The sequence below is a fragment of the Hydractinia symbiolongicarpus genome, chromosome 11 (genome assembly GCF_029227915.1).
Source record: "Hydractinia symbiolongicarpus strain clone_291-10 chromosome 11, HSymV2.1, whole genome shotgun sequence".
In the NCBI taxonomy this organism is placed as follows: domain Eukaryota; kingdom Metazoa; phylum Cnidaria; class Hydrozoa; order Anthoathecata; family Hydractiniidae; genus Hydractinia; species Hydractinia symbiolongicarpus.
Genome location: NC_079885.1, coordinates 19,879,871 through 19,907,833, shown reverse-complemented (window position 1 = coordinate 19,907,833; position 27,963 = coordinate 19,879,871). Strand labels below are relative to the sequence as shown.

General features: G+C 41.1%; 33 non-coding genes across 33 annotated transcripts; all 33 read right to left on the bottom strand.

Annotated features, from left to right (window-relative positions):
• Positions 1-1,956: 1,956 nt before the first annotated feature.
• Trnan-guu (transfer RNA asparagine (anticodon GUU)) lies at positions 1,957-2,030 on the bottom strand. The gene has a single exon. It is a non-coding gene; the product is annotated as a tRNA-Asn (tRNA).
• Positions 2,031-2,492: 462 nt separating this feature from the next.
• Trnan-guu (transfer RNA asparagine (anticodon GUU)) lies at positions 2,493-2,566 on the bottom strand. Its single transcript has one exon. It is a non-coding gene; the product is annotated as a tRNA-Asn (tRNA).
• A 462-nt stretch (positions 2,567-3,028) lies between these two features.
• Positions 3,029-3,102, bottom strand: Trnan-guu (transfer RNA asparagine (anticodon GUU)). Its single transcript has one exon. It is a non-coding gene; the product is annotated as a tRNA-Asn (tRNA).
• Positions 3,103-3,564: 462 nt separating this feature from the next.
• Positions 3,565-3,638, bottom strand: Trnan-guu (transfer RNA asparagine (anticodon GUU)). The gene has a single exon. It is a non-coding gene; the product is annotated as a tRNA-Asn (tRNA).
• Positions 3,639-4,099: 461 nt separating this feature from the next.
• Positions 4,100-4,173, bottom strand: Trnan-guu (transfer RNA asparagine (anticodon GUU)). The gene has a single exon. It is a non-coding gene; the product is annotated as a tRNA-Asn (tRNA).
• A 1,000-nt stretch (positions 4,174-5,173) lies between these two features.
• Trnan-guu (transfer RNA asparagine (anticodon GUU)) lies at positions 5,174-5,247 on the bottom strand. Its single transcript has one exon. It is a non-coding gene; the product is annotated as a tRNA-Asn (tRNA).
• A 459-nt stretch (positions 5,248-5,706) lies between these two features.
• On the bottom strand, positions 5,707-5,780 carry Trnan-guu (transfer RNA asparagine (anticodon GUU)). Its single transcript has one exon. It is a non-coding gene; the product is annotated as a tRNA-Asn (tRNA).
• A 461-nt stretch (positions 5,781-6,241) lies between these two features.
• Positions 6,242-6,315, bottom strand: Trnan-guu (transfer RNA asparagine (anticodon GUU)). The gene has a single exon. It is a non-coding gene; the product is annotated as a tRNA-Asn (tRNA).
• A 1,000-nt stretch (positions 6,316-7,315) lies between these two features.
• On the bottom strand, positions 7,316-7,389 carry Trnan-guu (transfer RNA asparagine (anticodon GUU)). The gene has a single exon. It is a non-coding gene; the product is annotated as a tRNA-Asn (tRNA).
• A 462-nt stretch (positions 7,390-7,851) lies between these two features.
• Trnan-guu (transfer RNA asparagine (anticodon GUU)) lies at positions 7,852-7,925 on the bottom strand. Its single transcript has one exon. It is a non-coding gene; the product is annotated as a tRNA-Asn (tRNA).
• Positions 7,926-8,388: 463 nt separating this feature from the next.
• Positions 8,389-8,462, bottom strand: Trnan-guu (transfer RNA asparagine (anticodon GUU)). Its single transcript has one exon. It is a non-coding gene; the product is annotated as a tRNA-Asn (tRNA).
• Positions 8,463-9,730: 1,268 nt separating this feature from the next.
• On the bottom strand, positions 9,731-9,804 carry Trnan-guu (transfer RNA asparagine (anticodon GUU)). The gene has a single exon. It is a non-coding gene; the product is annotated as a tRNA-Asn (tRNA).
• Positions 9,805-10,267: 463 nt separating this feature from the next.
• On the bottom strand, positions 10,268-10,341 carry Trnan-guu (transfer RNA asparagine (anticodon GUU)). The gene has a single exon. It is a non-coding gene; the product is annotated as a tRNA-Asn (tRNA).
• Positions 10,342-10,804: 463 nt separating this feature from the next.
• On the bottom strand, positions 10,805-10,878 carry Trnan-guu (transfer RNA asparagine (anticodon GUU)). The gene has a single exon. It is a non-coding gene; the product is annotated as a tRNA-Asn (tRNA).
• A 463-nt stretch (positions 10,879-11,341) lies between these two features.
• On the bottom strand, positions 11,342-11,415 carry Trnan-guu (transfer RNA asparagine (anticodon GUU)). The gene has a single exon. It is a non-coding gene; the product is annotated as a tRNA-Asn (tRNA).
• A 1,268-nt stretch (positions 11,416-12,683) lies between these two features.
• Positions 12,684-12,757, bottom strand: Trnan-guu (transfer RNA asparagine (anticodon GUU)). The gene has a single exon. It is a non-coding gene; the product is annotated as a tRNA-Asn (tRNA).
• A 463-nt stretch (positions 12,758-13,220) lies between these two features.
• On the bottom strand, positions 13,221-13,294 carry Trnan-guu (transfer RNA asparagine (anticodon GUU)). The gene has a single exon. It is a non-coding gene; the product is annotated as a tRNA-Asn (tRNA).
• Positions 13,295-13,757: 463 nt separating this feature from the next.
• On the bottom strand, positions 13,758-13,831 carry Trnan-guu (transfer RNA asparagine (anticodon GUU)). Its single transcript has one exon. It is a non-coding gene; the product is annotated as a tRNA-Asn (tRNA).
• A 463-nt stretch (positions 13,832-14,294) lies between these two features.
• Trnan-guu (transfer RNA asparagine (anticodon GUU)) lies at positions 14,295-14,368 on the bottom strand. Its single transcript has one exon. It is a non-coding gene; the product is annotated as a tRNA-Asn (tRNA).
• A 1,000-nt stretch (positions 14,369-15,368) lies between these two features.
• Positions 15,369-15,442, bottom strand: Trnan-guu (transfer RNA asparagine (anticodon GUU)). The gene has a single exon. It is a non-coding gene; the product is annotated as a tRNA-Asn (tRNA).
• Positions 15,443-15,900: 458 nt separating this feature from the next.
• Trnan-guu (transfer RNA asparagine (anticodon GUU)) lies at positions 15,901-15,974 on the bottom strand. The gene has a single exon. It is a non-coding gene; the product is annotated as a tRNA-Asn (tRNA).
• A 2,608-nt stretch (positions 15,975-18,582) lies between these two features.
• On the bottom strand, positions 18,583-18,656 carry Trnan-guu (transfer RNA asparagine (anticodon GUU)). The gene has a single exon. It is a non-coding gene; the product is annotated as a tRNA-Asn (tRNA).
• A 462-nt stretch (positions 18,657-19,118) lies between these two features.
• On the bottom strand, positions 19,119-19,192 carry Trnan-guu (transfer RNA asparagine (anticodon GUU)). The gene has a single exon. It is a non-coding gene; the product is annotated as a tRNA-Asn (tRNA).
• Positions 19,193-19,655: 463 nt separating this feature from the next.
• On the bottom strand, positions 19,656-19,729 carry Trnan-guu (transfer RNA asparagine (anticodon GUU)). Its single transcript has one exon. It is a non-coding gene; the product is annotated as a tRNA-Asn (tRNA).
• Positions 19,730-20,191: 462 nt separating this feature from the next.
• Positions 20,192-20,265, bottom strand: Trnan-guu (transfer RNA asparagine (anticodon GUU)). The gene has a single exon. It is a non-coding gene; the product is annotated as a tRNA-Asn (tRNA).
• A 463-nt stretch (positions 20,266-20,728) lies between these two features.
• On the bottom strand, positions 20,729-20,802 carry Trnan-guu (transfer RNA asparagine (anticodon GUU)). Its single transcript has one exon. It is a non-coding gene; the product is annotated as a tRNA-Asn (tRNA).
• Positions 20,803-21,264: 462 nt separating this feature from the next.
• Trnan-guu (transfer RNA asparagine (anticodon GUU)) lies at positions 21,265-21,338 on the bottom strand. Its single transcript has one exon. It is a non-coding gene; the product is annotated as a tRNA-Asn (tRNA).
• Positions 21,339-21,800: 462 nt separating this feature from the next.
• On the bottom strand, positions 21,801-21,874 carry Trnak-uuu (transfer RNA lysine (anticodon UUU)). The gene has a single exon. It is a non-coding gene; the product is annotated as a tRNA-Lys (tRNA).
• Positions 21,875-23,945: 2,071 nt separating this feature from the next.
• On the bottom strand, positions 23,946-24,019 carry Trnan-guu (transfer RNA asparagine (anticodon GUU)). The gene has a single exon. It is a non-coding gene; the product is annotated as a tRNA-Asn (tRNA).
• A 462-nt stretch (positions 24,020-24,481) lies between these two features.
• Trnan-guu (transfer RNA asparagine (anticodon GUU)) lies at positions 24,482-24,555 on the bottom strand. The gene has a single exon. It is a non-coding gene; the product is annotated as a tRNA-Asn (tRNA).
• A 462-nt stretch (positions 24,556-25,017) lies between these two features.
• On the bottom strand, positions 25,018-25,091 carry Trnak-uuu (transfer RNA lysine (anticodon UUU)). The gene has a single exon. It is a non-coding gene; the product is annotated as a tRNA-Lys (tRNA).
• A 2,070-nt stretch (positions 25,092-27,161) lies between these two features.
• On the bottom strand, positions 27,162-27,235 carry Trnan-guu (transfer RNA asparagine (anticodon GUU)). Its single transcript has one exon. It is a non-coding gene; the product is annotated as a tRNA-Asn (tRNA).
• A 462-nt stretch (positions 27,236-27,697) lies between these two features.
• On the bottom strand, positions 27,698-27,771 carry Trnan-guu (transfer RNA asparagine (anticodon GUU)). Its single transcript has one exon. It is a non-coding gene; the product is annotated as a tRNA-Asn (tRNA).
• Positions 27,772-27,963: the final 192 nt, after the last annotated feature.

Sequence of the window (27,963 nt, the reverse complement as noted above, 5' to 3'; positions counted from 1 at the left end):
TACAGTTAACGTGACTTTAGGAATAAGAGACAGTGATAGCACTCTCTGATTTTTCTGATGGACATACTTGTTCATCGCTTCCCCGGGTGGGCTTGAACCACCAACCTTTCCGTTAACAGCCGAAAGTGCTAACCAATTTCGGCACGGAGACGCGAAACATACTGAAGTATCCCTATTTACTAGTTAGCTAATTCAATTTCAATGTTTCTAACACCACATCTGACTATGCAGGTAAACGTAGTTTCAAGACTAAAACTACCGTTGCTTTTACAATTATCGTGACATTAGGAATCATAAGCAGTGGTAGCACTATCTGCTTTATCTGATCGAAGTATTTGTTCATTGCGACGCCGGGTGGGCTTGAACCACAAACCTTTCGGTTAACAGCCGAACGCGCTAACCAATTGCGCCACGGAGACATGAAACTTACTGAAGTTTCCCTATTTACAAGTTGACTCATTTACTTTCATTTATTTTTAATAGCATATCTGATGATGCCAGTAAACATGGCTACAAGAGTAACACTACCGTTGCTCTTACAGTTAATGTGACATTAGGAATAAGAGGCAGTGATAGCACTCTCTGATTCTTCTGATGGACATATTTGTTCATCGCTTCCCCGGGGGCGCTTGAACCACCAACCTTTCAGTTAACAGGCGAACGCGCTAACCAATTGCGGCACGGAAAGACGAAACATACTGAAGTATCCCTATTTATTAGTTAGCTAATTCAATTTCAATGTTTTTAACACCACATCTGACTATGCAGGTAAACGTAGTTTCAAGACTAAAACTACCATTGCTTTTACAATTATCGTGACATTAGGAATCATAAGCAGTGATAGCACTATCTGCTTTATCTGATCGAAGTATTTGTTCATTGCCTCACCGGGTGGGCTTGAACCACCAACCTTTCGGTTAACAGCCAAACGCGCTAACCAATTGCGCCACGGAGACATGAAACTTACTGAAGTTTCCCTATTTACAAGTTGGCTCATTTACTTTCGTTTATTTTTAATTACACATCTGATGATGCCAGTAAACATGGTTACAACAGTAAAACTCCTGTTGCTCTTACAGTTAACGTGACTTTAGGAATAAGAGACAGTGATAGCACTCTCTGATTTTTCTGATGGACATACTTGTTCATCGCTTGCCCGGGTGGGCTTGAACCACCAACCTTTCCGTTAACAGCCGAAAGCGCTAACCAATTTCGGCACGGAGACGCGAAACATACTGAAGTATCCCCATTTACTAGTTAGCTAATTCAATTTCAATGTTTCTAACACCACATCTGACTATGCAGGTAAACGTAGTTTCAAGACTAAAACTACCGTTGCTTTTACAATTATCGTGACATTAGGAATCATAAGCAGTGGTAGCACTATCTGCTTTATCTGATCGAAGTATTTGTTCATTGCGACGCCGGGTGGGCTTGAACCACAAACCTTTCGGTTAACAGCCGAACGCGCTAACCAATTGCGCCACGGAGACATGAAACTTACTGAAGTTTCCCTATTTACAAGTTGACTCATTTACTTTCATTTATTTTTAATAGCATATCTGATGATGCCAGTAAACATGGCTACAAGAGTAACACTACCGTTGCTCTTACAGTTAATGTGACATTAGGAATAAGAGGCAGTGATAGCACTCTCTGATTCTTCTGATGGACATATTTGTTCATCGCTTCCCCGGGGGCGCTTGAACCACCAACCTTTCAGTTAACAGGCGAACGCGCTAACCATTTGCGGCACGGAAACACGAAACATACTGAAGTATCCCTATTTATTAGTTAGCTAATTCAATTTCAATGTTTTTAACACCACATCTGACTATGCAGGTAAACGTAGTTTCAAGACTAAAACTACCATTGCTTTTACAATTATCGTGACATTAGGAATCATAAGCAGTGGTAGCACTATCTGTTTCATCTGATCAACGAATTTGTTTTTTGCGTCCCCGGGTGGGCTTGAACCACCAACCTTACGGTTAACAGCCGAACGCGCTAACCAATTGCGCCACGGAGACATGAATTTACTGAAGTTTCCCTATTTACAAGTTGGCTCATTTACTTTCATTTATTTTAAATAGCACATCTGATGATGCCAGTAGACATGGCTACAAGTGTAACACTACCGTTGCTCTTACAGTTAACGTGACTTTAGGAATAAGAGGCAGTGATAGCACTCTCTGATTCTTCTGATGGACATATTTGTTCATCGCTTCCCCGGGTGGGTTTGACCCACCAACCTTTCCGTTAACAGCCGAACGCGCTAACCAATTGCGGCACGGAGACGCGAAACATACTAAAGTATCTCTATTTACTTGTTACCTAATTCAATTTCAATGTTTTTAACACCACATCTGACTATGCAGGTAAACGTAGTTTCAAGACTAAAACTACCGTCGCTTTTACAATTATCGTGACATTAGGAATCATAAGCAGTGGTAGCACTATCTGTTTCATCTGATCGAAGTATTTGTTCATTGCGTCCCCGGGTGGGCTTGAACCAACAACCTTTCGGTTAACAGCCGAACGCGCTAACCAATTGCGCCACGGAGACATGAAACTTACTGAAGTTTCCCTATTTAAAGTTGGCTTATTTACTTTCATTTATTTTTAATAGCACATCTGATGATGCCAGTAAACATGGCTACAAAAGTAACACTACCGTTGCTCTTACAAATAACGTGACATTAGGAATAAGAGGCAGTGATAGCACTCTCTGATTCTTCTGATGGACATATTTGTTCATCGCTTCCCCGGGTGCGCTTGAACCACCAACCTTTCAGTTAACAGGCGAAAGCGCTAACCAATTGCGGCACGGAAACACGAAACATACTGAAGTATCCCTATTTATTAGTTAGCTAATTCAATTTCAATGTTTTTAACACCACATCTGACTATGCAGGTAAACGTAGTTTCAAGACTAAAACTACCATTGCTTTTACAATTACCGTGACATTAGGAATCATAAGCAGTGGTAGCACTATCTGTTTCATCTGATCAACGAATTTGTTTTTTGCGTCCCCGGGTGGGCTTGAACCACCAACCTTTCGGTTAACAGCCGAACGCGCTAACCAATTGCGCCACGGAGACATGAATTTACTGAAGTTTCCCTATTTACAAGTTGGCTCATTTACTTTCATTTATTTTTAATAGCACATCTGATGATGCCAGTAGACATGGCTACAAGTGTAACACTACCGTTGCTCTTACAGTTAACGTGACTTTAGGAATAAGAGGCAGTGATAGCACTCTCTGATTCTTCTGATGGACATATTTGTTCATCGCTTCCCCGGGTGGGTTTGACCCACCAACCTTTCCGTTAACAGCCAAACGCGCTAACCAATTGCGGCACGGAGACGCGAAACATACTAAAGTATCCCTATTTACTTGTTACCTAATTCAATTTCAATGTTTTTAACACCACATCTGACTATGCAGGTAAACGTAGTTTCAAGACTAAAACTACCGTTGCTTTTACAATTATCGTGACATTAGGAATCATAAGCAGTGGTAGCACTATCTGTTTCATCTGATCGAAGTATTTGTTCATTGCGTCCCCGGGTGGGCTTGAACCAACAACCTTTCGGTTAACAGCCGAACGCGCTAACCAATTGCGCCACGGAGACATGAAACTTACTGAAGTTTCCCTATTTAAAAGTTGGCTTATTTACTTTCATTTATTTTTAATAGCACATCTGATGATGCCAGTAAACATGGCTACAAAAGTAACACTACCGTTGCTCTTACAAATAACGTGACATTAGGAATAAGAGGCAGTGATAGCACTCTCTGATTCTTCTGATAGACATATTTGTTCATTGCTTCCCCGTTTGGGCTTGAACCACCAACCTTTCCGTTAACAGCCGAACGCATTACCAATTGCGGCACGGAGAAACGAAACATACTGAAATATCCCTATTTACTAGTTAGCTAATTCAATTTCAATGTTTTTAACACCACATCTGACTATGCAGTAAACGTAGTTTCAAGACTAAAACTACCGTTGCTTTTACAATTATCGTGACATTTGGAATCATAAGCAGTGGTAGCACTATCTGTTTCATCTGATCGAAGTGTTTGTTCATTGCGTCCCCGGGTGGGCTTGAACCACCAACCTTTCGGTTAACAGCCAAACGCGCTAACCAATTGCGCCACGGAGACATGAAACTTACTGAAGTTTCCCTATTTACAAGTTGGCTCATTTACTTTCGTTTATTTTTAATAGCACATCTGATGATGCCAGTAAACATGGTTACAACAGTAACACTACCGTTGCTCTTACAGTTAACGTGACATTAGGAATAAGAGGCAGTGATAGCACTCTCTGATTTTTCTAATGGACATACTTGTTCATCGCTTCCCCGGGTGGGCTTGAACCACCAACCTTTCCTTTAACAGCCGAAAGCGCTAACCAATTTCGGCACGGAGACACGAAACATACTGAAGTATCCCTATTTACTAGTTAGCTAATTCAATTTCAATGTTTCTAACACCACATCTGACTATGCAGGTAAACGTAGTTTCAAGACTAAAACTAACGTTGCTTTTACAATTATCGTGACATTAGGAATCATAAGCAGTGATAGCACTATCTGCTTTATCTGATCGAAGTATTTGTTCATTGCCTCACCGGGTGGGCTTGAACCACGAACCTTTCGGTTAACAGCCAAACGCGCTAACCAATTGCGCCACGGAGACATGAAACTTACTGAAGTTTCCCTATTTACAAGTTGGCTCATTTACTTTCGTTTATTTTTAATAGCACATCTGATGATGCCAGTAAACATGGTTACAACAGTAACACTCCTGTTGCTCTTACAGTTAACGTGACTTTAGGATAAAGACGCAGTGATAGCACTCTCTGATTCTTCTGATGGACATATTTGTTCATCGCTTCCCCGGGGGCGCTTGAACCACCAACCTTTCAGTTAACAGGCGAACGCGCTAACCAATTGCGGCACGGAGACACGAAAAATACTGAAGTATCCCTATTTATTAGTTAGCTAATTCAATTTCAATGTTTTTAACACCACATCTGACTATGCAGGTAAACGTAGTTTTAAGACTAAAAGTACCATTGCTTTTACAATTATCGTGACATTAGGAATCAGAAGCAGTGGTAGCACTATCTGTTTCATCTGATCAAAGAATTTGTTTTTTGCGTCCCCGGGTGGGCTTGAACCACCAACCTTTCGGTTAACAGCCGAACGCGCTAACCAATTGCGCCACGGAGACATGAATTTACTGAAGTTTCCCTATTTACAAGTTGACACATTTACTTTTATTTATTTCTAATAGCACATCTGATGATGCCAGTAAACATGGCTACAACAGTAACACTACCGTTGCTCTTACAGTTAACGTGACATTAGGAATAAGAGGCAGTGATAGCACTCTCTGATTTTCCTGATGGACATACTTGTTCATCGCTTCACCGGGTGGGCTTGAACCACCAACCTTTCCGTTAACAGCCGAACGCGCTTACCAATTGCGGCACGGAGACACGAAACATACTGAAATATCCCCATTTACTAGTTAGCTAATTCAATTTCAATGTTTTTAAAACCACATCTGACTATGCAGGTAAACGTAGTTTTAAGACTAAAACTGCCGTTGCTTTTACAATTATCGTGACATTAGGAATCATAAGCAGTTGTAGCATCTGTTTCATCTGATCGAAGTATTTATTCATTGCGTCCCCGGGTGGGCTTGAACCACCAACCTTTCGGTTAACAGCCGAACGCGCTAACCAATTGCGCCACGGAGACATGAAACTTACTGAAGTTTTCCTATTTAAAAGTTGGCTTATTTACTTTCATTTATTTTTAATAGCACATCTGATGATGCCAGTAAACATGGCTACAAGAGAAACACTACCGTTGCTCTTACAGTTAACGTGACATTAGGAATAAGAGGCAGTGATAGCACTCTCTGATTCTTCTGATAGACATATTTGTTCATTGCTTCCCCGTTTGGGCTTGAACCACCAACCTTTCCGTTAACAGCCGAACGCATTACCAATTGCGGCACGGAGAAACGAAACATACTGAAATATCCCTATTTACTAGTTAGCTAATTCAATTTCAATGTTTTTAACACCACATCTGACTATGCAGTAAACGTAGTTTCAAGACTAAAACTACCGTTGCTTTTACAATTATCGTGACATTTTGAATCATAAGCAGTGGTAGCACTATCTGTTTCATCTGATCGAAGTGTTTGTTCATTGCGTCCCCGGGTGGGCTTGAACCACCAACCTTTCGGTTAACAGCCAAACGCGCTAACCAATTGCGCCACGGAGACATGAAACTTACTGAAGTTTCCCTATTTACAAGTTGGCTCATTTACTTTCGTTTATTTTTAATAGCACATCTGATGATGCCAGTAAACATGGTTACAACAGTAACACTACCGTTGCTCTTACAGTTAACGTGACATTAGGAATAAGAGGCAGTGATAGCACTCTCTGATTTTTCTAATGGACATACTTGTTCATCGCTTCCCCGGGTGGGCTTGAACCACCAACCTTTCCTTTAACAGCCGAAAGCGCTAACCAATTTCGGCACGGAGACACGAAACATACTGAAGTATCCCTATTTACTAGTTAGCTAATTCAATTTCAATGTTTCTAACACCACATCTGACTATGCAGGTAAACGTAGTTTCAAGACTAAAACTAACGTTGCTTTTACAATTATCGTGACATTAGGAATCATAAGCAGTGATAGCACTATCTGCTTTATCTGATCGAAGTATTTGTTCATTGCCTCACCGGGTGGGCTTGAACGACGAACCTTTCGGTTAACAGCCAAACGCGCTAACCAATTGCGCCACGGAGACATGAAACTTACTGAAGTTTCCCTATTTACAAGTTGGCTCATTTACTTTCGTTTATTTTTAATAGCACATCTGATGATGCCAGTAAACATGGTTACAACAGTAACACTCCTGTTGCTCTTACAGTTAACGTGACTTTAGGATAAAGACGCAGTGATAGCACTCTCTGATTCTTCTGATGGACATATTTGGTCATCGCTTCCCCGGGGGCGCTTGAACCACCAACCTTTCAGTTAACAGGCGAACGCGCTAACCAATTGCGGCACGGAGACACGAAAAATACTGAAGTATCCCTATTTATTAGTTAGCTAATTCAATTTCAATGTTTTTAACACCACATCTGACTATGCAGGTAAACGTAGTTTCAAGACTAAAAGTACCATTGCTTTTACAATTATCGTGACATTAGGAATCAGAAGCAGTGGTAGCACTATCTGTTTCATCTGATCAAAGAATTTGTTTTTTGCGTCCCCGGGTGGGCTTGAACCACCAACCTTTCGGTTAACAGCCGAACGCGCTAACCAATTGCGCCACGGAGACATGAATTTACTGAAGTTTCCCTATTTACAAGTTGACACATTTACTTTTATTTATTTCTAATAGCACATCTGATGATGCCAGTAAACATGGCTACAACAGTAACACTACCGTTGCTCTTACAGTTAACGTGACATTAGGAATAAGAGGCAGTGATAGCACTCTCTGATTTTCCTGATGGACATACTTGTTCATCGCTTCACCGGGTGGGCTTGAACCACCAACCTTTCCGTTAACAGCCGAACGCGCTTACCAATTGCGGCACGGAGACACGAAACATACTGAAATATCCCCATTTACTAGTTAGCTAATTCAATTTCAATGTTTTTAACACCACATCTGACTATGCAGGTAAATGTAGTTTTAAGACTAAAACTGCCGTTGCTTTTACAATTATCGTGACATTAGGAATCATAAGCAGTTGTAGCACTATCTGTTTCATCTGATCGAAGTATTTATTCATTGCGTCCCCGGGTGGGCTTGAACCACCAACCTTTCGGTTAACAGCCGAACGCGCTAACCAATTGCGCCACGGAGACATGAAACTTACTGAAGTTTTCCTATTTAAAAGTTGGCTTATTTACTTTCATTTATTTTTAATAGCACATCTGATGATGCCAGTAAACATGGCTACAAGAGAAACACTACCGTTGCTCTTACAGTTAACGTGACATTAGGAATAAGAGGCAGTGATGGCACTCTCTGATTCTTATGTTCTACGTATTTTGTCATCGTCTCCCCGGGTGGGCTTGAACCACCAACCTTTCCGTTAACAGCCGAACGCGCTTACCAATTGCGGCGCGGAGACACGAAACATACTGAAATATCCCTATTTACTAGTTAGCTAATTCAATTTCAATGTTTTTAACACCACATCTGACTATGCAGGTAAACGTAGTTTCAAGACTAAAACTACCGTTGCTTTTACAATTATCGTGACATTAGGAATCATAAGCAGTTGTAGCACTATCTGTTTCATCTGATCGAAGTATTTGTTCTTTGCGTCCCCGGGTGGGCTTGAACCACCAACCTTTCGGTTAACAGCCGAACGCGCTAACCAATTGCGCTACGGAGACATGAAACTTACTGAAGTTTCCCTATTTACAAGTTGACACATTTACTTTCATTTATTTCTAATAGCACATCTGATGATGCCAGTAAACATGGCTACAACAGTAACACTACCGTTGCTCTTACAGTTAACGTGACATTAGGAATAAGAGGCAGTGATAGCACTCTCTGATTTTTCTGATGGACATACTTGTTCATCGCTTCCCCGGGTGGGCTTGAACCACCAACCTTTCCGTTAACAGCCGAACGCGCTTACCAATTGCGGCGCGGAGACACGAAACATACTGAAATATCCCTATTTACTAGTTAGCTAATTCAATTTCAATGTTTTTAACACCACATCTGACTATGCAGGTAAACGTAGTTTCAAGACTAAAACTACCGTTGCTTTTACAATTATAGTGACATTAGGAATACTAAGCAGTTGTAGCACTATCTGTTTCATCTGATCGAAGTATTTGTTCTTTGCGTCCCCGGGTGGGCTTGAACCACCAACCTTTCGGTTAACAGCCGAACGCGCCAACCAATTGCGCCACGGAGACATGAAACTCACAGAAGTTTCCCTATTTACAAGTTGGCTCATTTACTTTCATTTATTTTTATTAGAACATCTGATGATGCCAGTAAACATGGCTACAAGAGTAACACTACCGTTGCTTTTACAGTTAACGTGACATTAGGAATAAGAGGCAGTGATAAAACTCTCTGATTCTTCTGATGGACATATTTATTCATCGCTTCCCCGGGTGGGTTTGAACCACCAACCTTTCCGTTAACAGCCGAACGCGCTAACCAATTTCGGCACGGAGACACGAAACATACTGAAGTATCCCTATTTACTAGTTAGCTAATTCAATTTCAATGTTTCTAACACCACATCTGACTATGCAGGTAAACGTAGTTTCAAGACTTAAACTACCGTTGCTTTTACAATTATCGTGACATTAGGAATCATAAGCAGTTGTAGCACTATCTGTTTCATCTGATCGAAGTATTTGTTCATTGCGTCCCCGGGTGGGCTTGAACCACCAACCTTTCGGTTAACAGCCAATTGCGCCAACAAATTGCGCTACGGAGACGCGAAACTTACTGAAGTATCCCTATTCACTAGTAGGCCAATTCAATTTCAGTGTTCTTAACAGCACATCTGACTATGCAGGTAAACGTAGTTTCAAGACTAAAAGTACCGTTGCTTTTACAATTATCGTGACATTAGGAATCATAAGCAGTGGTAGCACTATCTGTTTCATCTGATCGAAGTATTTGTTCATTGCGTCCCCGGGTGGGCTTGAACCACCAACCTTTCGGTTAACAGCCGAACGCGCTAACCAATTGCGCCACGGAGACATGAAACTTACTGAAGTTTCCCTATTTAAAAGTTGGCTTATTTACTTTCATTTATTTTTAACAGCACATCTGATGATGCCAGTAAACATGGCTACAAGAGAAACACTACCGTTGCTCTTACAGTTAACGTGACATTAGGAATAAGAGGCAGTGATAGCACTCTCTGATTCTTATGTTCTTCATATTTTGTCATCGTCTCCCCGGGTGGGCTTGAACCACCAACCTTTCCGTTAACAGCCGAACGCGCTTACCAATTGCGGCGCGGAGACACGAAACATACTGAAATATCCCTATTTACTAGTTAGCTAATTCAATTTCAATGTTTTTAACACCACATCTGACTATGCAGGTAAACGTAGTTTCAAGACTAAAACAACCGTTGCTTTTACAATTATCGTGACATTAGGAATCATAAGCAGTTGTAGCACTATCTGTTTCATCTGATCGAAGTATTTGTTCTTTGCGTCCCCGGGTGGGCTTGAACCACCAACCTTTCGGTTAACAGCCGAACGCGCTAACCAATTGCGCCACGGAGACATGAAACTTACTGAAGTTTCCCTATTTAAAAGTTGGCTTATTTACTTTCATTTATTTTTAATAGCACATCTGATGATGCCAGTAAACATGGCTACAAGAGAAACACTACCGTTGCTCTTACAGTTAACGTGACATTAGGAATAAGAGGCAGTGATAGCACTCTCTGATTCTTATGTTCTACATATTTTGTCATCGTCTCCCCGGGTGGGCTTGAACCACCAACCTTTCCGTTAACAGCCGAACGCGCTTACCAATTGCGGCGCGGAGACACGAAACATACTGAAATATCCCTATTTACTAGTTAGCTAATTCAATTTCAATGTTTTTAACACCACATCTGACTATGCAGGTAAACGTAGTTTTAAGACTAAAACTGCCGTTGCTTTTACAATTATCGTGACATTAGGAATCATAAGCAGTTGTAGCACTATCTGTTTCATCTGATCGAAGTATTTATTCATTGCGTCCCCGGGTGGGCTTGAACCACCAACCTTTCGGTTAACAGCCGAACGCGCTAACCAATTGCGCCACGGAGACATGAAACTTACTGAAGTTTTCCTATTTAAAAGTTGGCTTATTTACTTTCATTTATTTTTAATAGCACATCTGATGATGCCAGTAAACATGGCTACAAGAGAAACACTACCGTTGCTCTTACAGTTAACGTGACATTAGGAATAAGAGGCAGTGATGGCACTCTCTGATTCTTATGTTCTACGTATTTTGTCATCGTCTCCCCGGGTGGGCTTGAACCACCAACCTTTCCGTTAACAGCCGAACGCGCTTACCAATTGCGGCGCGGAGACACGAAACATACTGAAATATCCCTATTTACTAGTTAGCTAATTCAATTTCAATGTTTTTAACACCACATCTGACTATGCAGGTAAACGTAGTTTCAAGACTAAAACTACCGTTGCTTTTACAATTATCGTGACATTAGGAATCATAAGCAGTTGTAGCACTATCTGTTTGATCTGATCGAAGTATTTGTTCTTTGCGTCCCCGGGTGGGCTTGAACCACCAACCTTTCGGTTAACAGCCGAACGCGCTAACCAATTGCGCTACGGAGACATGAAACTTACTGAAGTTTCCCTATTTACAAGTTGACACATTTACTTTCATTTATTTCTAATAGCACATCTGATGATGCCAGTAAACATGGCTACAACAGTAACACTACCGTTGCTCTTACAGTTAACGTGACATTAGGAATAAGAGGCAGTGATAGCACTCTCTGATTTTTCTGATGGACATACTTGTTCATCGCTTCCCCGGGTGGGCTTGAACCACCAACCTTTCCGTTAACAGCCGAACGCGCTTACCAATTGCGGCGCGGAGACACGAAACATACTGAAATATCCCTATTTACTAGTTAGCTAATTCAATTTCAATGTTTTTAACACCACATCTGACTATGCAGATAAACGTAGTTTCAAGACTAAAACTACCGTTGCTTTTACAATTATCGTGACATTAGGAATACTAAGCAGTTGTAGCACTATCTGTTTCATCTGATCGAAGTATTTGTTCTTTGCGTCCCCGGGTGGGCTTGAACCACCAACCTTTCGGTTAACAGCCGAACGCGCCAACCAATTGCGCCACGGAGACATGAAACTTACAGAAGTTTCCCTATTTACAAGTTGGCTCATTTACTTTCATTTATTTTTATTAGAACATCTGATGATGCCAGTAAACATGGCTACAAGAGTAACACTACCGTTGCTTTTACAGTTAACGTGACATTAGGAATAAGAGGCAGTGATAAAACTCTCTGATTCTTCTGATGGACATATTTATTCATCGCTTCCCCGGGTGGGTTTGAACCACCAACCTTTCCGTTAACAGCCGAACGCGCTAACCAATTTCGGCACGGAGACACGAAACATACTGAAGTATCCCTATTTACTAGTTAGCTAATTCAATTTCAATGTTTCTAACACCACATCTGACTATGCAGGTAAACGTAGTTTCAAGTTTTAAACTACCGTTGCTTTTACAATTATCGTGACATTAGGAATCATAAGCAGTTGTAGCACTATCTGTTTCATCTGATCGAAGTATTTGTTCATTGCGTCCCCGGGTGGGCTTGAACCACCAACCTTTCGGTTAACAGCCAAATGCGCCAACAAATTGCGCTACGGAGACGCGAAACTTACTGAAGTATCCCTATTCACTAGTAGGCCAATTCAATTTCAGTGTTCTTAACAGCACATCTGACTATGCAGGTAAACGTAGTTTCAAGACTAAAAGTACCGTTGCTTTTACAATTATCGTGACATTAGGAATCATAAGCAGTGGTAGCACTATCTGTTTCATCTGATCGAAGTATTTGTTCATTGCGTCCCCGGGTGGGCTTGAACCACCAACCTTTCGGTTAACAGCCGAACGCGCTAACCAATTGCGCCACGGAGACATGAAACTTACTGAAGTTTCCCTATTTAAAAGTTGGCTTATTTACTTTCATTTATTTTTAACAGCACATCTGATGATGCCAGTAAACATGGCTACAAGAGAAACACTACCGTTGCTCTTACAGTTAACGTGACATTAGGAATAAGAGGCAGTGATAGCACTCTCTGATTCTTATGTTCTTCATATTTTGTCATCGTCTCCCCGGGTGGGCTTGAACCACCAACCTTTCCGTTAACAGCCGAACGCGCTTACCAATTGCGGCGCGGAGACACGAAACATACTGAAATATCCCTATTTACTAGTTAGCTAATTCAATTTCAATGTTTTTAACACCACATCTGACTATGCAGGTAAACGTAGTTTCAAGACTAAAACAACCGTTGCTTTTACAATTATCGTGACATTAGGAATCATAAGCAGTTGTAGCACTATCTGTTTCATCTGATCGAAGTATTTGTTCTTTGCGTCCCCGGGTGGGCTTGAACCACCAACCTTTCGGTTAACAGCCGAACGCGCTAACCAATTGCGCCACGGAGACATGAAACTTACTGAAGTTTCCCTATTTAAAAGTTGGCTTATTTACTTTCATTTATTTTTAATAGCACATCTGATGATGCCAGTAAACATGGCTACAAGAGAAACACTACCGTTGCTCTTACAGTTAACGTGACATTAGGAATAAGAGGCAGTGATAGCACTCTCTGATTCTTATGTTCTACATATTTTGTCATCGTCTCCCCGGGTGGGCTTGAACCACCAACCTTTCCGTTAACAGCCGAACGCGCTTACCAATTGCGGCGCGGAGACACGAAACATACTGAAATATCCCTATTTACTAGTTAGCTAATTCAATTTCAATGTTTTTAACACCACATCTGACTATGCAGGTAAACGTAGTTTCAAGACTAAAACAACCGTTGCTTTTACAATTATCGTGACATTAGGAATCATAAGCAGTTGTAGCACTATCTGTTTCATCTGATCGAAGTATTTGTTCTTTGCGTCCCCGGGTGGGCTTGAACCACCAACCTTTCGGTTAACAGCCGAACGTGCTAACCAATTGCGCCACGGAGACATGAAACTTACTGAAGTTTCCCTATTTACAAGTTGACACATTTACTTTCATTTATTTCTAATAGCACATCTGATGATGCCAGTAAACATGGCTACAACAGTAACACTACCGTTGCTCTTACAGTTAACGTGACATTAGGAATAAGAAGCAGTGATAGCACTCTCTGACTTTTCTGATGGACATACTTGTTCATCGCTTCCCCGGGTGGGCTTGAACCACCAACCTTTCCGTTAACAGCCGAACGCGCTTACCAATTGCGGCGCGGAGACACGAAACATACTGAAATATCCCTATTTACTAGTTAGCTAATTCAATTTTATTGTTTTTAACACCACATCTGACTATGCAGGTAAACGTAGTTTCAAGACTAAAACTACCGTTGCTTCTACAATTATCGTGACATTAGGAATCATAAGCAGTTGTAGCACTATCTGCTTCATCTGATCGAAGTATTTGTTCTTTGCGTCCCCGGGTGGGCTTGAACCACCAACCTTTCGGTTAACAGCCGAACGCGCTAACCAATTGCGCCACGGAGACATGAAACTTACTGAAGTTTCCCTATTTACAAGTTGACACATTTACTTTCATTTATTTCTAATAGCACATCTGGTGATGCCAGTAAACATGGCTACAACAGTAACACTACCGTTGCTCTTACAGTTAACGTGACATTAGGAATAAGAGGCAGTGATAGCACTCTCTGATTTTTCTGATGGACATACTTGTTCATCGCTTCCCCGGGTGGGCTTGAACCACCAACCTTTCCGTTAACAGCTGAACGCGCCAACAAATTGAGACACGGAGGCACGAAACATACTGAAGTATCCCTATTTACTAGTTAGCTAATTCAATTTCAATGTTTTTAACACCATATCTGACTATGCAGGCAAACGTAGTTTCAAGACTAAAACTACCGTTGCTTTTACAATTATCGTGACATTAGGAATCATAAGCAGTGGTAGCGCTATCTGTTTCATCTGATGGAAGTATTTGTTCATTGCGTCCCCGGGTGGGCTTGAACCACCAACCTTTCGGTTAACAGCCGAACGCGCCAACCAATTGCGCCACGGAGACATGAAACTTACAGAAGTTTCCCTATTTACAAGTAGGCTCATTTACTTTCATTTATTTTTAATAGAACATCTGATGATGCCGGTAAACATGGCTACAAGAGTAACACTACCGTTGCTTTTACAGTTAACGTGACATTAGGAATAAGAGGCAGTGATAGCACTCTCTGATTCTTCTGATGGACATATTTGTTCATCGCCTCGCCGGGTGGGTTTGAACCACCAACCTTTCGGTTAACAGCCGAATGCGCCAACAAATTTCGCTACGGAGACGCGAAACTTACTGAAGTATCCCTATTCACTAGTAGGCTAATTCAATTTCAGTGTTCTTAACAGCACATCTGACTATGCAGGTAAACGTAGTTTCAAGACTAAAAGTACCGTTGCTTTTACAATTATCGTGACATTAGGAATCATAAGCAGTAGTAGCACTATCTGTTTCATCTGATCGAAGTATTTGTTCATTGCGTCCCCAGGTGGGCTTGAACCACCAACCTTTCGGTTAACAGCCGAACGCGCTAACCAATTGCGCCACGGAGACATGAAACTGAAGTTTCCCTATTTAAAAATTGGCTTATTTACTTTCATTTATTTTTAATAGCACATCTGATGATGGCAGTAAACATGGCTACAAGAGTAACACTACCGTTGCTCTTACAAATAACGTGACATTAAGAATAAGAGGCAGTGATAGCACTGTCTGATTCTTCTGATGGACATATTTGTTTATCACTTCCCCGTTTGGGCTTGAACCACCAAACTTTCCGTTAACACCGAACGCGCTTACCAATTGCGGCACGGAGACACGAAACATACTGAAATATCCCTATTTACTAGTTAGCAAATTCAATTTCAATGTTCTTAACACCACATCTGACTATGCAGGTAAACGTAGTTTCAAGACTAAAACTACCGTTGCCTTTACAATTATCGTGACATTAGGAATCATAAGCAGTTGTGGCACTATCTGTTTCATCTGATCGAAGTATTTGTTCATTGCGTCCCCGGGTGGGCTTGAACCACCAACCTTTCGGTTAACAGCCGAACGCGCTAACCAATTGCGCCACGGAGACATGAAACTTACTGAAGTTTCCCTATATACAAGTTGGCTTATTTACTTTCATTTATTTTTAATAGCACATCTGATGATGCCAGTAAACATGGCTACAAGAGTAACACTACCGTTGCTGTTACAAATAACGTGACATTAGAAATAAGAGGCAGTGATAGCACTCTCTGATTTTTCTGATGGACATACTTGTTCATCGCTTTCCCGGGTGGGCTTGAACCACCAACCTTTCCGTTAACAGCCGAACGCGCTAACCAATTGCGGCACTAAGACACGAAACATACTGAAGTATCCCTATTTACTAGTTAGCTAATTCAATTTCAATGTTTTTAACACCACATCTGACTATGCAGGTAAACGTAGTTTCAAGACTAAAACTACCGTTGCTTTTACAATTATCGTGACATTGGGAATCATAAGCAGTGGTAGCACTAACTGTTTCATCTGATCGAAGTGTTTGTTCATTGCGTCCCCGGTTGGGCTTGATCCACCAACCTTTCGGTTAAAAGCCGAACGCGCTAACCAATTGCGCCACGGAGACATGAAACTTACTGAAGTTTCCCTATTTACAAGTTGACACATTTACTTTCATTTATTTCTAATAGCACATCTGATGATGCCAGTAAACATGGCTACAACAGTAACACTACCGTTGCTCTTACAGTTAACGTGACATTAGGAATAAGAGGCAGTGATAGCACTCTCTGATTTTTCTGATGGACATACTTGTTCATCGCTTCCCCGGGTGGGCTTGAACCACCAACCTTTCCGTTAACAGCCGAACGCGCCAACAAATTGAGACACGAAAGCACGAAACATACTGAAGTATCCCTATTTACTAGTTAGCTAATTCAATTTCAATGTTTTTAACACCATATCTGACTATGCAGGTAAACGTAGTTTCAAGACTAAAACTACTGTTGCTTTTACAATTATCGTGTCATTAGGAATCATAAGCAGTGGTAGCGCTATCTGTTTCATCTGATGGAAGTATTTGTTCATTGCGTCCCAAGTTGGCTTGAACCACCAACCTTTCGGTTAACAGCCGAACGCGCTAACCAATTGCGCCACGGAGACATGAAACTTACTGAAGTTTCCCTATTTACAAGTTGGCTCATTTACTTTCATTTATTTTTAATAGAACATCTGATGATGCCAGTAAACATGGCTACAAGAGTAACACTACCGTTGCTTTTACAGTTAACGTGACATTAGGAATAAGAGGCAGTGATAGCACTCTCTGATTCTTCTGATGGACATATTTGTTCATCGCTTCCCCGGGTGGGCTTGAACCACCAACCTTTCAGTTAACAGGCGAACGCGCTAACCAATTGCGGCACGGAGACACGAAACATACTGAAGTATCCCTATTTACTAGTTAGCTAATTCAATTTCAATGTTTTCAACACCATATCTGACTATGCAGGTAAACGTAGTTTCAAGACTAAAACTACCGTTGCTTTTACAATTATCGTGACATTAGGAATCATAAGCAGTGGTAGCACTATCTGTTTCATCTGATCAAAGAATTTGTTTATAGCGTCCCCGGGTGGGCTTGAACCACCAACCTTTCGGATAACAGCCGAACGCGCTAAACAATTGCGCCAAGGAGACATGAAACTTACTGAAGTTTCCCTATTTGCAAGTTGGCTCATTTACTTTCGTTTATTTTAATAGCACATCTGATGATGCCAATAAACATGGCAACAAGAGTAACACTACCGTTGCTTTTACAGTTAACGTGACATTAGGAATAAGAGGCAGTGATAGCACTCTCTGATTCTTCTGATGGACATATTTGTTCATCCCTTCCCCGGGTGGGCTTGAACCACCAACCTTTCAGTTAACAGGCGAACGCGCTAACCAATTGCGGCACGGAGACACGAAACATACTGAAGTATCCCTATTTACTAGTTAGCTAATTCAATTTCAATGTTTTTAACACCATATCTGACTATGCAGGTAAACGTAGTTTCAAGACTAAAACTACCGTTGCTTTTACAATTATCGTGACATTAGGAATCATAAGCAGTGGTAGCACTATCTGTTTCATCTGATCAAAGAATTTGTTCATTGCGTCCCCGGGTGGGCTTGAACCACCAACCTTTCGGATAACAGCAGAACGCGCTAACCAATTGCGCCACGGAGACATGAATTTACTGAAGTTTCCCTATTTACAAGTTGGCTCATTTATTTTCATTTATTTTTAATAGCACATCTGATGATGCAAGTAGACATGGCTACAAGTGTAACACTACCGTTGCTTTTGCAGTTAACGTGACTTTAGGAATAAGAGGCAGTGATAGCACTCTCTGATTCTTCTGATGGACATATTTGTTCATCGCTTCCCCGGGTGGGTTTGAACCACCAACCTTTCCGTTAACAACCGAACGCGCTAACCAATTGCGGCACGGAGACACGAAACATACTAAAGTATCCCTATTTACTAGTTACCTAATTCAATTTCAATGTTATTAACACCACATCTGACTATGCAGGTAAACGTAGTTTCAAGACTATAAGTACCGTTGCTTTTACAATTATCGTGACATTAGGAATCATAAGCAGTGGTAGCACTATCTGTTTCATCTGATCGAAGTATTTGTTCATTGCGTCCCCGGGTGGGCTTGAACCACCAACCTTTCGGTTAACAGCCGAACGCGCTAACCAATTGCGCCACGGAGACATGAAACTGACTGAAGTTTCCCTATTTAAAAGTTGGCTTATTTACTTTCATTTATTTTTAATAGCACATCTGATGATGCCAGTAAACATGGCTACAAGAGTAACACTACCGTTGCTCTTACAAATAACGTGACATTAAGAATAAGAGGCAGTGATAGCACTGTCTGATTCTTCTGATGGACATATTTGTTTATCGCTTCCCCGTTTGGGCTTGAACCACCAACCTTTCCGTTAACACCGAACGCGCTTACCAATTGCGGCACGGAGACACGAAACATACTGAAATATCCCTATTTACTAGTTAGCAAATTCAATTTCAATGTTCTTAACACCACATCTGACTATGCAGGTAAACGTAGTTTCAAGACTAAAACTACCGTTGCCTTTACAATTATCGTGACATTAGGAATCATAAGCAGTTGTGGCACTAACTGTTTCATCTGATCGAAGTATTTGTTCATTGCGTCCCCGGGTGGGCTTGAACCACCAACCTTTCGGTTAACAGCCGAACGCGCTAACCAATTGCGCCACGGAGACATGAAACTTACTGAAGTTTCCCTATATACAAGTTGGCTCATTTACTTTCATTTATTTTTAATAGCACATCTGATGATGCCAGTAAACATGGCTACAAGAGTAACACTACCGTTGCTGTTACAAATAACGTGACATTAGAAATAAGAGGCAGTGATAGCACTCTCTGATTCTTCTGATGGACATATTTGTTCAGCGCTTCCCCGTTTGGCCTTGAACCACCAACCTTTCTGTTAACAGCCGAACGCGCTTACCAATTGCGGCACGGAGACACGAAACATACTGAAATATCCCTATTTACTAGTTAGCTAATTCAATTTCAATGTTTTTAACACCACATCTGACTATGCAGGTAAACGTAGTTTCAAGACTAAAACTACCGTTGCTTTTACAATTATCGTGACATTAGGAATCATAAGCAGTAGTAGCACTATCTGTTTCATCTGATCGAAGTATTTGTTCATTGCGTCCCCAGGTGGGCTTGAACCACCAACCTTTCGGTTAACAGCCGAACGCGCTAACCAATTGCGCCACGGAGACATGAAACTTACTGAAGTTTCCCTATTTAAAAGTTGGCTTATTTACTTTCATTTATTTTTAATAGCACATCTGATGATGCCAGTAAACATGGCTACAAGAGTAACACTACCGTTGCTCTTACAAATAACGTGACATTAAGAATAAGAGGCAGTGATAGCACTGTCTGATTCTTCTGATGGACATATTTGTTTATCGCTTCCCCGTTTGGGCTTGAACCACCAACCTTTCCGTTAACACCGAACGCGCTTACCAATTGCGGCACGGAGACACGAAACATACTGAAATATCCCTATTTACTAGTTAGCAAATTCAATTTCAATGTTCTTAACACCACATCTGACTATGCAGGTAAACGTAGTTTCAAGACTAAAACTACCGTTGCCTTTACAATTATCGTGACATTAGGAATCATAAGCAGTTGTGGCACTATCTGTTTCATCTGATCGAAGTATTTGTTCCTTGCGTCCCCGGGTGGGCTTGAACCACCAACCTTTCGGTTAACAGCCGAACGCGCTAACCAATTGCGCCACGGAGACATGAAACTTACTGAAGTTTCCCTATATACAAGTTGGCTTATTTACTTTCATTTATTTTTAATAGCACATCTGATGATGCCAGTAAACATGGCTACAAGAGTAACACTACCGTTGCTGTTACAAATAACGTGACATTAGAAATAAGAGGCAGTGATAGCACTCTCTGATTCTTCTGATGGACATATTTGTTCAGCGCTTCCCCGTTTGGGCTTGAACCACCAACCTTTCTGTTAACAGCCGAACGCGCTTACCAATTGCGGCACGGAGACACGAAACATACTGAAATATCCCTATTTACTAGTTAGCTAATTCAATTTCAATGTTTTTAACACCACATCTGACTATGCAGGTAAACGTAGTTTCAAGACTAAAACTACCGTTGCTTTTACAATTATCGTGACATTAGGAATCATAAGCAGTAGTAGCACTATCTGTTTCATCTGATCGAAGTATTTGTTCATTGCGTCCCCAGGTGGGCTTGAACCACCAACCTTTCGGTTAACAGCCGAACGCGCTAACCAATTGCGCCACGGAGACATGAAACTTACTGAAGTTTCCCTATATAAAAGTTGGCTTATTTACTTTCATTTATTTTTAATAGCACATCTGATGATGCCAGTAAACATGGCTACAAGAGTAACACTGCCGTTGCTCTTACAAATAACGTGACATTAAGAATAAGAGGCAGTGATAGCACTGTCTGATTCTTCTGATTGACATATTTGTTTATCGCTTCCCCATTTGGGCTTGAACCACCAACCTTTCCGTTAACACCGAACGCGCTTACCAATTGCGGCACGGAGACACGAAACATACTGAAATATCCCTATTTACTAGTTAGCAAATTCAATTTCAATGTTCTTAACACCACATCTGACTATGCAGGTAAACGTAGTTTCAAGACTAAAACTACCGTTGCCTTTACAATTATCGTGACATTAGGAATCATAAGCAGTTGTGGCACTATCTGTTTCATCTGATCGAAGTATTTGTTCATTGCATCCCCGGGTGGGCTTGAACCACCAACCTTTCGGTTAACAGCCGAACGCGCTAACCAATTACGCCACGGAGACATGAAACTTACTGAAGTTTCCCTATATACAATTGGCTTATTTACTTTCATTTATTTTTAATAGCACATCTGATGATGCCAGTAAACATGGCTACAAGAGTAACACTACCGTTGCTGTTACAAATAACGTGACATTAGAAATAAGAGGCAGTGATAGCACTCTCTGATTTTTCTGATGGACATACTTGTTCATCGCTTTCCCGGGTGGGCTTGAACCACCAACCTTTCCGTTAACAGCCGAACGCGCTAACCAATTGCGGCACTAAGACACGAAACATACTGAAGTATCCCTATTTACTAGTTAGCTAATTCAATTTCAATGTTTTTAACACCACATCTGACTATGCAGGTAAACGTAGTTTCAAGACTAAAACTACCGTTGCTTTTACAATTATCGTGACATTGGGAATCATAAGCAGTCGTAGCACTAACTGTTTCATCTGATCGAAGTGTTTGTTCATTGCGTCCCCGGGTGGGCTTGATCCACCAACCTTTCGGTTAAAAGCCGAACGCGCTAACCAATTGCGCCACGGAGACATGAAACTTACTGAAGTTTCCCTATTTACAAGTTGACACATTTACTTTCATTTATTTCTAATAGCACATCTGATGATGCCAGTAAACATGGCTACAACAGTAACACTGCCGTTGCTCTTACAGTTAACGTGACATTAGGAATAAGAGGCAGTGATAGCACTCTCTGATTTTTCTGATGGACATACTTGTTCATCGCTTCCCCGGGTGGGCTTGAACCACCAACCTTTCCGTTAACAGCCGAACGCGCCAACAAATTGAGACACGAAAGCACGAAACATACTGAAGTATCCCTATTTACTAGTTAGCTAATTCAATTTCAATGTTTTTAACACCATATCTGACTATGCAGGTAAACGTAGTTTTAAGACTAAAACTACTGTTGCTTTTACAATTATCGTGTCATTAGGAATCATAAGCAGTGGTAGCGCTATCTGTTTCATCTGATGGAAGTATTTGTTCATTGCGTCCCAAGTTGGCTTGAACCACCAACCTTTCGGTTAACAGCCGAACGCGCTAACCAATTGCGCCACGGAGACATGAAACTTACTGAAGTTTCCCTATTTACAAGTTGGCTCATTTACTTTCATTTATTTTTAATAGAACATCTGATGATGCCAGTAAACATGGCTACAAGAGTAACACTACCGTTGCTTTTACAGTTAACGTGACATTAGGAATAAGAGGCAGTGATAGCACTCTCTGATTCTTCTGATGGACATATTTGTTCATCGCTTCCCCGGGTGGGCTTGAACCACCAACCTTTCAGTTAACAGGCGAACGCGCTAACCAATTGCGGCACGGAGACACGAAACATACTGAAGTATCCCTATTTACTAGTTAGCTAATTCAATTTCAATGTTTTTAACACCATATCTGACTATGCAGGTAAACGTAGTTTCAAGACTAAAACTACCGTTGCTTTTACAATTATCGTGACATTAGGAATCATAAGCAGTGGTAGCACTATCTGTTTCATCTGATCAAAGAATTTGTTCATAGCGTCCCCGGGTGGGCTTGAACCACCAACCTTTCGGATAACAGCCGAACGCGCTAACCAATTGCGCCAAGGAGACATGAAACTTACTGAAGTTTCCCTATTTGCAAGTTGGTTCATTTACTTTCGTTTATTTTAATAGCACATCTGATGATGCCAATAAACATGGCAACAAGAGTAACACTACCGTTGCTTTTACAGTTAACGTGACATTAGGAATAAGAGGCAGTGATAGCACTCTCTGATTCTTCTGATGGACATATTTGTTCATCCCTTCCCCGGGTGGGCTTGAACCACCAACCTTTCAGTTAACAGGCGAACGCGCTAACCAATTGCGGCACGGAGACACGAAACATACTGAAGTATCCCTATTTACTAGTTAGCTAATTCAATTTCAATGTTTTTAACACCATATCTGACTATGCAGGTAAACGTAGTTTCAAGACTAAAACTACCGTTGCTTTTACAATTATCGTGACATTAGGAATCATAAGCAGTGGTAGCACTATCTGTTTCATCTGATCAAAGAATTTGTTCATTGCGTCCCCGGGTGGGCTTGAACCACCAACCTTTCGGATAACAGCAGAACGCGCTAACCAATTGCGCCACGGAGACATGAATTTACTGAAGTTTCCCTATTTACAAGTTGGCTCATTTATTTTCATTTATTTTTAATAGCACATCTGATGATGCAAGTAGACATGGCTACAAGTGTAACACTACCGTTGCTTTTGCAGTTAACGTGACTTTAGGAATAAGAGGCAGTGATAGCACTCTCTGATTCTTCTGATGGACATATTTGTTCATCGCTTCCCCGGGTGGGTTTGAACCACCAACCTTTCCGTTAACAACCGAACGCGCTAACCAATTGCGGCACGGAGACACGAAACATACTAAAGTATCCCTATTTACTAGTTACCTAATTCAATTTCAATGTTTTTAACACCACATCTGACTATGCAGGTAAACGTAGTTTCAAGACTATAAGTACCGTTGCTTTTACAATTATCGTGACATTAGGAATCATAAGCAGTGGTAGCACTATCTGTTTCATCTGATCGAAGTATTTGTTCATTGCGTCCCCGGGTGGGCTTGAACCACCAACCTTTCGGTTAACAGCCGAACGCGCTAACCAATTGCGCCACGGAGACATGAAACTGACTGAAGTTTCCCTATTTAAACGTTGGCTTATTTACTTTCATTTATTTTTAAAAGCACATCTGATGATGCCAGTAAACATGGCTACAAGAGTAACACTGCCGTTGCTCTTACAAATAACGTGACATTAAGAATAAGAGGCAGTGATAGCACTGTCTGATTCTTCTGATTGACATATTTGTTTATCGCTTCCCCATTTGGGCTTGAACCACCAACCTTTCCGTTAACACCGAACGCGCTTACCAATTGCGGCACGGAGACACGAAACATACTGAAATATCCCTATTTACTAGTTAGCAAATTCAATTTCAATGTTCTTAACACCACATCTGACTATGCAGGTAAACGTAGTTTCAAGACTAAAACTACCGTTGCCTTTACAATTATCGTGACATTAGGAATCATAAGCAGTTGTGGCACTATCTGTTTCATCTGATCGAAGTATTTGTTCATTGCATCCCCGGGTGGGCTTGAACCACCAACCTTTCGGTTAACAGCCGAACGCGCTAACCAATTACGCCACGGAGACATGAAACTTACTGAAGTTTCCCTATATACAATTGGCTTATTTACTTTCATTTATTTTTAATAGCACATCTGATGATGCCAGTAAACATGGCTACAAGAGTAACACTACCGTTGCTGTTACAAATAACGTGACATTAGAAATAAGAGGCAGTGATAGCACTCTCTGATTTTTCTGATGGACATACTTGTTCATCGCTTTCCCGGGTGGGCTTGAACCACCAACCTTTCCGTTAACAGCCGAACGCGCTAACCAATTGCGGCACTAAGACACGAAACATACTGAAGTATCCCTATTTACTAGTTAGCTAATTCAATTTCAATGTTTTTAACACCACATCTGACTATGCAGGTAAACGTAGTTTCAAGACTAAAACTACCGTTGCTTTTACAATTATCGTGACATTGGGAATCATAAGCAGTCGTAGCACTAACTGTTTCATCTGATCGAAGTGTTTGTTCATTGCGTCCCCGGGTGGGCTTGATCCACCAACCTTTCGGTTAAAAGCCGAACGCGCTAACCAATTGCGCCACGGAGACATGAAACTTACTGAAGTTTCCCTATTTACAAGTTGACACATTTACTTTCATTTATTTCTAATAGCACATCTGATGATGCCAGTAAACATGGCTACAACAGTAACACTGCCGTTGCTCTTACAGTTAACGTGACATTAGGAATAAGAGGCAGTGATAGCACTCTCTGATTTTTCTGATGGACATACTTGTTCATCGCTTCCCCGGGTGGGCTTGAACCACCAACCTTTCCGTTAACAGCCGAACGCGCCAACAAATTGAGACACGAAAGCACGAAACATACTGAAGTATCCCTATTTACTAGTTAGCTAATTCAATTTCAATGTTTTTAACACCATATCTGACTATGCAGGTAAACGTAGTTTTAAGACTAAAACTACTGTTGCTTTTACAATTATCGTGTCATTAGGAATCATAAGCAGTGGTAGCGCTATCTGTTTCATCTGATGGAAGTATTTGTTCATTGCGTCCCAAGTTGGCTTGAACCACCAACCTTTCGGTTAACAGCCGAACGCGCTAACCAATTGCGCCACGGAGACATGAAACTTACTGAAGTTTCCCTATTTACAAGTTGGCTCATTTACTTTCATTTATTTTTAATAGAACATCTGATGATGCCAGTAAACATGGCTACAAGAGTAACACTACCGTTGCTTTTACAGTTAACGTGACATTAGGAATAAGAGGCAGTGATAGCACTCTCTGATTCTTCTGATGGACATATTTGTTCATCGCTTCCCCGGGTGGGCTTGAACCACCAACCTTTCAGTTAACAGGCGAACGCGCTAACCAATTGCGGCACGGAGACACGAAACATACTGAAGTATCCCTATTTACTAGTTAGCTAATTCAATTTCAATGTTTTTAACACCATATCTGACTATGCAGGTAAACGTAGTTTCAAGACTAAAACTACCGTTGCTTTTACAATTATCGTGACATTAGGAATCATAAGCAGTGGTAGCACTATCTGTTTCATCTGATCAAAGAATTTGTTCATAGCGTCCCCGGGTGGGCTTGAACCACCAACCTTTCGGATAACAGCCGAACGCGCTAACCAATTGCGCCAAGGAGACATGAAACTTACTGAAGTTTCCCTATTTGCAAGTTGGTTCATTTACTTTCGTTTATTTTAATAGCACATCTGATGATGCCAATAAACATGGCAACAAGAGTAACACTACCGTTGCTTTTACAGTTAACGTGACATTAGGAATAAGAGGCAGTGATAGCACTCTCTGATTCTTCTGATGGACATATTTGTTCATCCCTTCCCCGGGTGGGCTTGAACCACCAACCTTTCAGTTAACAGGCGAACGCGCTAACCAATTGCGGCACGGAGACACGAAACATACTGAAGTATCCCTATTTACTAGTTAGCTAATTCAATTTCAATGTTTTAACACCATATCTGACTATGCAGGTAAACGTAGTTTCAAGACTAAAACTACCGTTGCTTTTACAATTATCGTGACATTAGGAATCATAAGCAGTGGTAGCACTATCTGTTTCATCTGATCAAAGAATTTGTTCATTGCGTCCCCGGGTGGGCTTGAACCACCAACCTTTCGGATAACAGCAGAACGCGCTAACCAATTGCGCCACGGAGACATGAATTTACTGAAGTTTCCCTATTTACAAGTTGGCTCATTTATTTTCATTTATTTTTAATAGCACATCTGATGATGCAAGTAGACATGGCTACAAGTGTAACACTACCGTTGCTTTTGCAGTTAACGTGACTTTAGGAATAAGAGGCAGTGATAGCACTCTCTGATTCTTCTGATGGACATATTTGTTCATCGCTTCCCCGGGTGGGTTTGAACCACCAACCTTTCCGTTAACAACCGAACGCGCTAACCAATTGCGGCACGGAGACACGAAACATACTAAAGTATCCCTATTTACTAGTTACCTAATTCAATTTCAATGTTTTTAACACCACATCTGACTATGCAGGTAAACGTAGTTTCAAGACTATAAGTACCGTTGCTTTTACAATTATCGTGACATTAGGAATCATAAGCAGTGGTAGCACTATCTGTTTCATCTGATCGAAGTATTTGTTCATTGCGTCCCCGGGTGGGCTTGAACCACCAACCTTTCGGTTAACAGCCGAACGCGCTAACCAATTGCGCCACGGAGACATGAAACTGACTGAAGTTTCCCTATTTAAACGTTGGCTTATTTACTTTCATTTATTTTTAAAAGCACATCTGATGATGCCAGTAAACATGGCTACAAGAGTAACACTACCGTTGCTCTTACAAATAACGTAACATTAAGAATAAGAGGCAGTGATAGCACTGTCTGATTCTTCTGATGGACATATTTGTTTATCGCTTCCCCGTTTGGGCTTGAACCACCAACCTTTCCGTTAACACCGAATGCGCTTACCAATTGCGGCACGGAGACACGAAACATACTGAAATATCCCTATTTACTAGTTAGCAAATTCAATTTCAATGTTCTTAACACCACATCTGACTATGCAGGTAAACGTAGTTTCAAGACTAAAACTACCGTTGCCTTTACAATTATCGTGACATTAGGAATCATAAGCAGTTGTGGCACTATCTGTTTCATCTGATCGAAGTATTTGTTCATTGCGTCCCCGGGTGGGCTTGAACCACCAACCTTTCGGTTAACAGCCGAACGCGCTAACCACTTGCGCCACGGAGACATGAAACTTACTGAAGTTTCCCTATATACAAGTTGGCTCATTTACTTTCATTTATTTTTAATAGCACATCTGATGATGCCAGTAAACATGGCTACAAGAGTAACACTACCGTTGCTGTTACAAATAACGTGACATTAGAAATAAGAGGCAGTGATAGCACTCTCTGATTCTTCTGATGGACATATTTGTTCA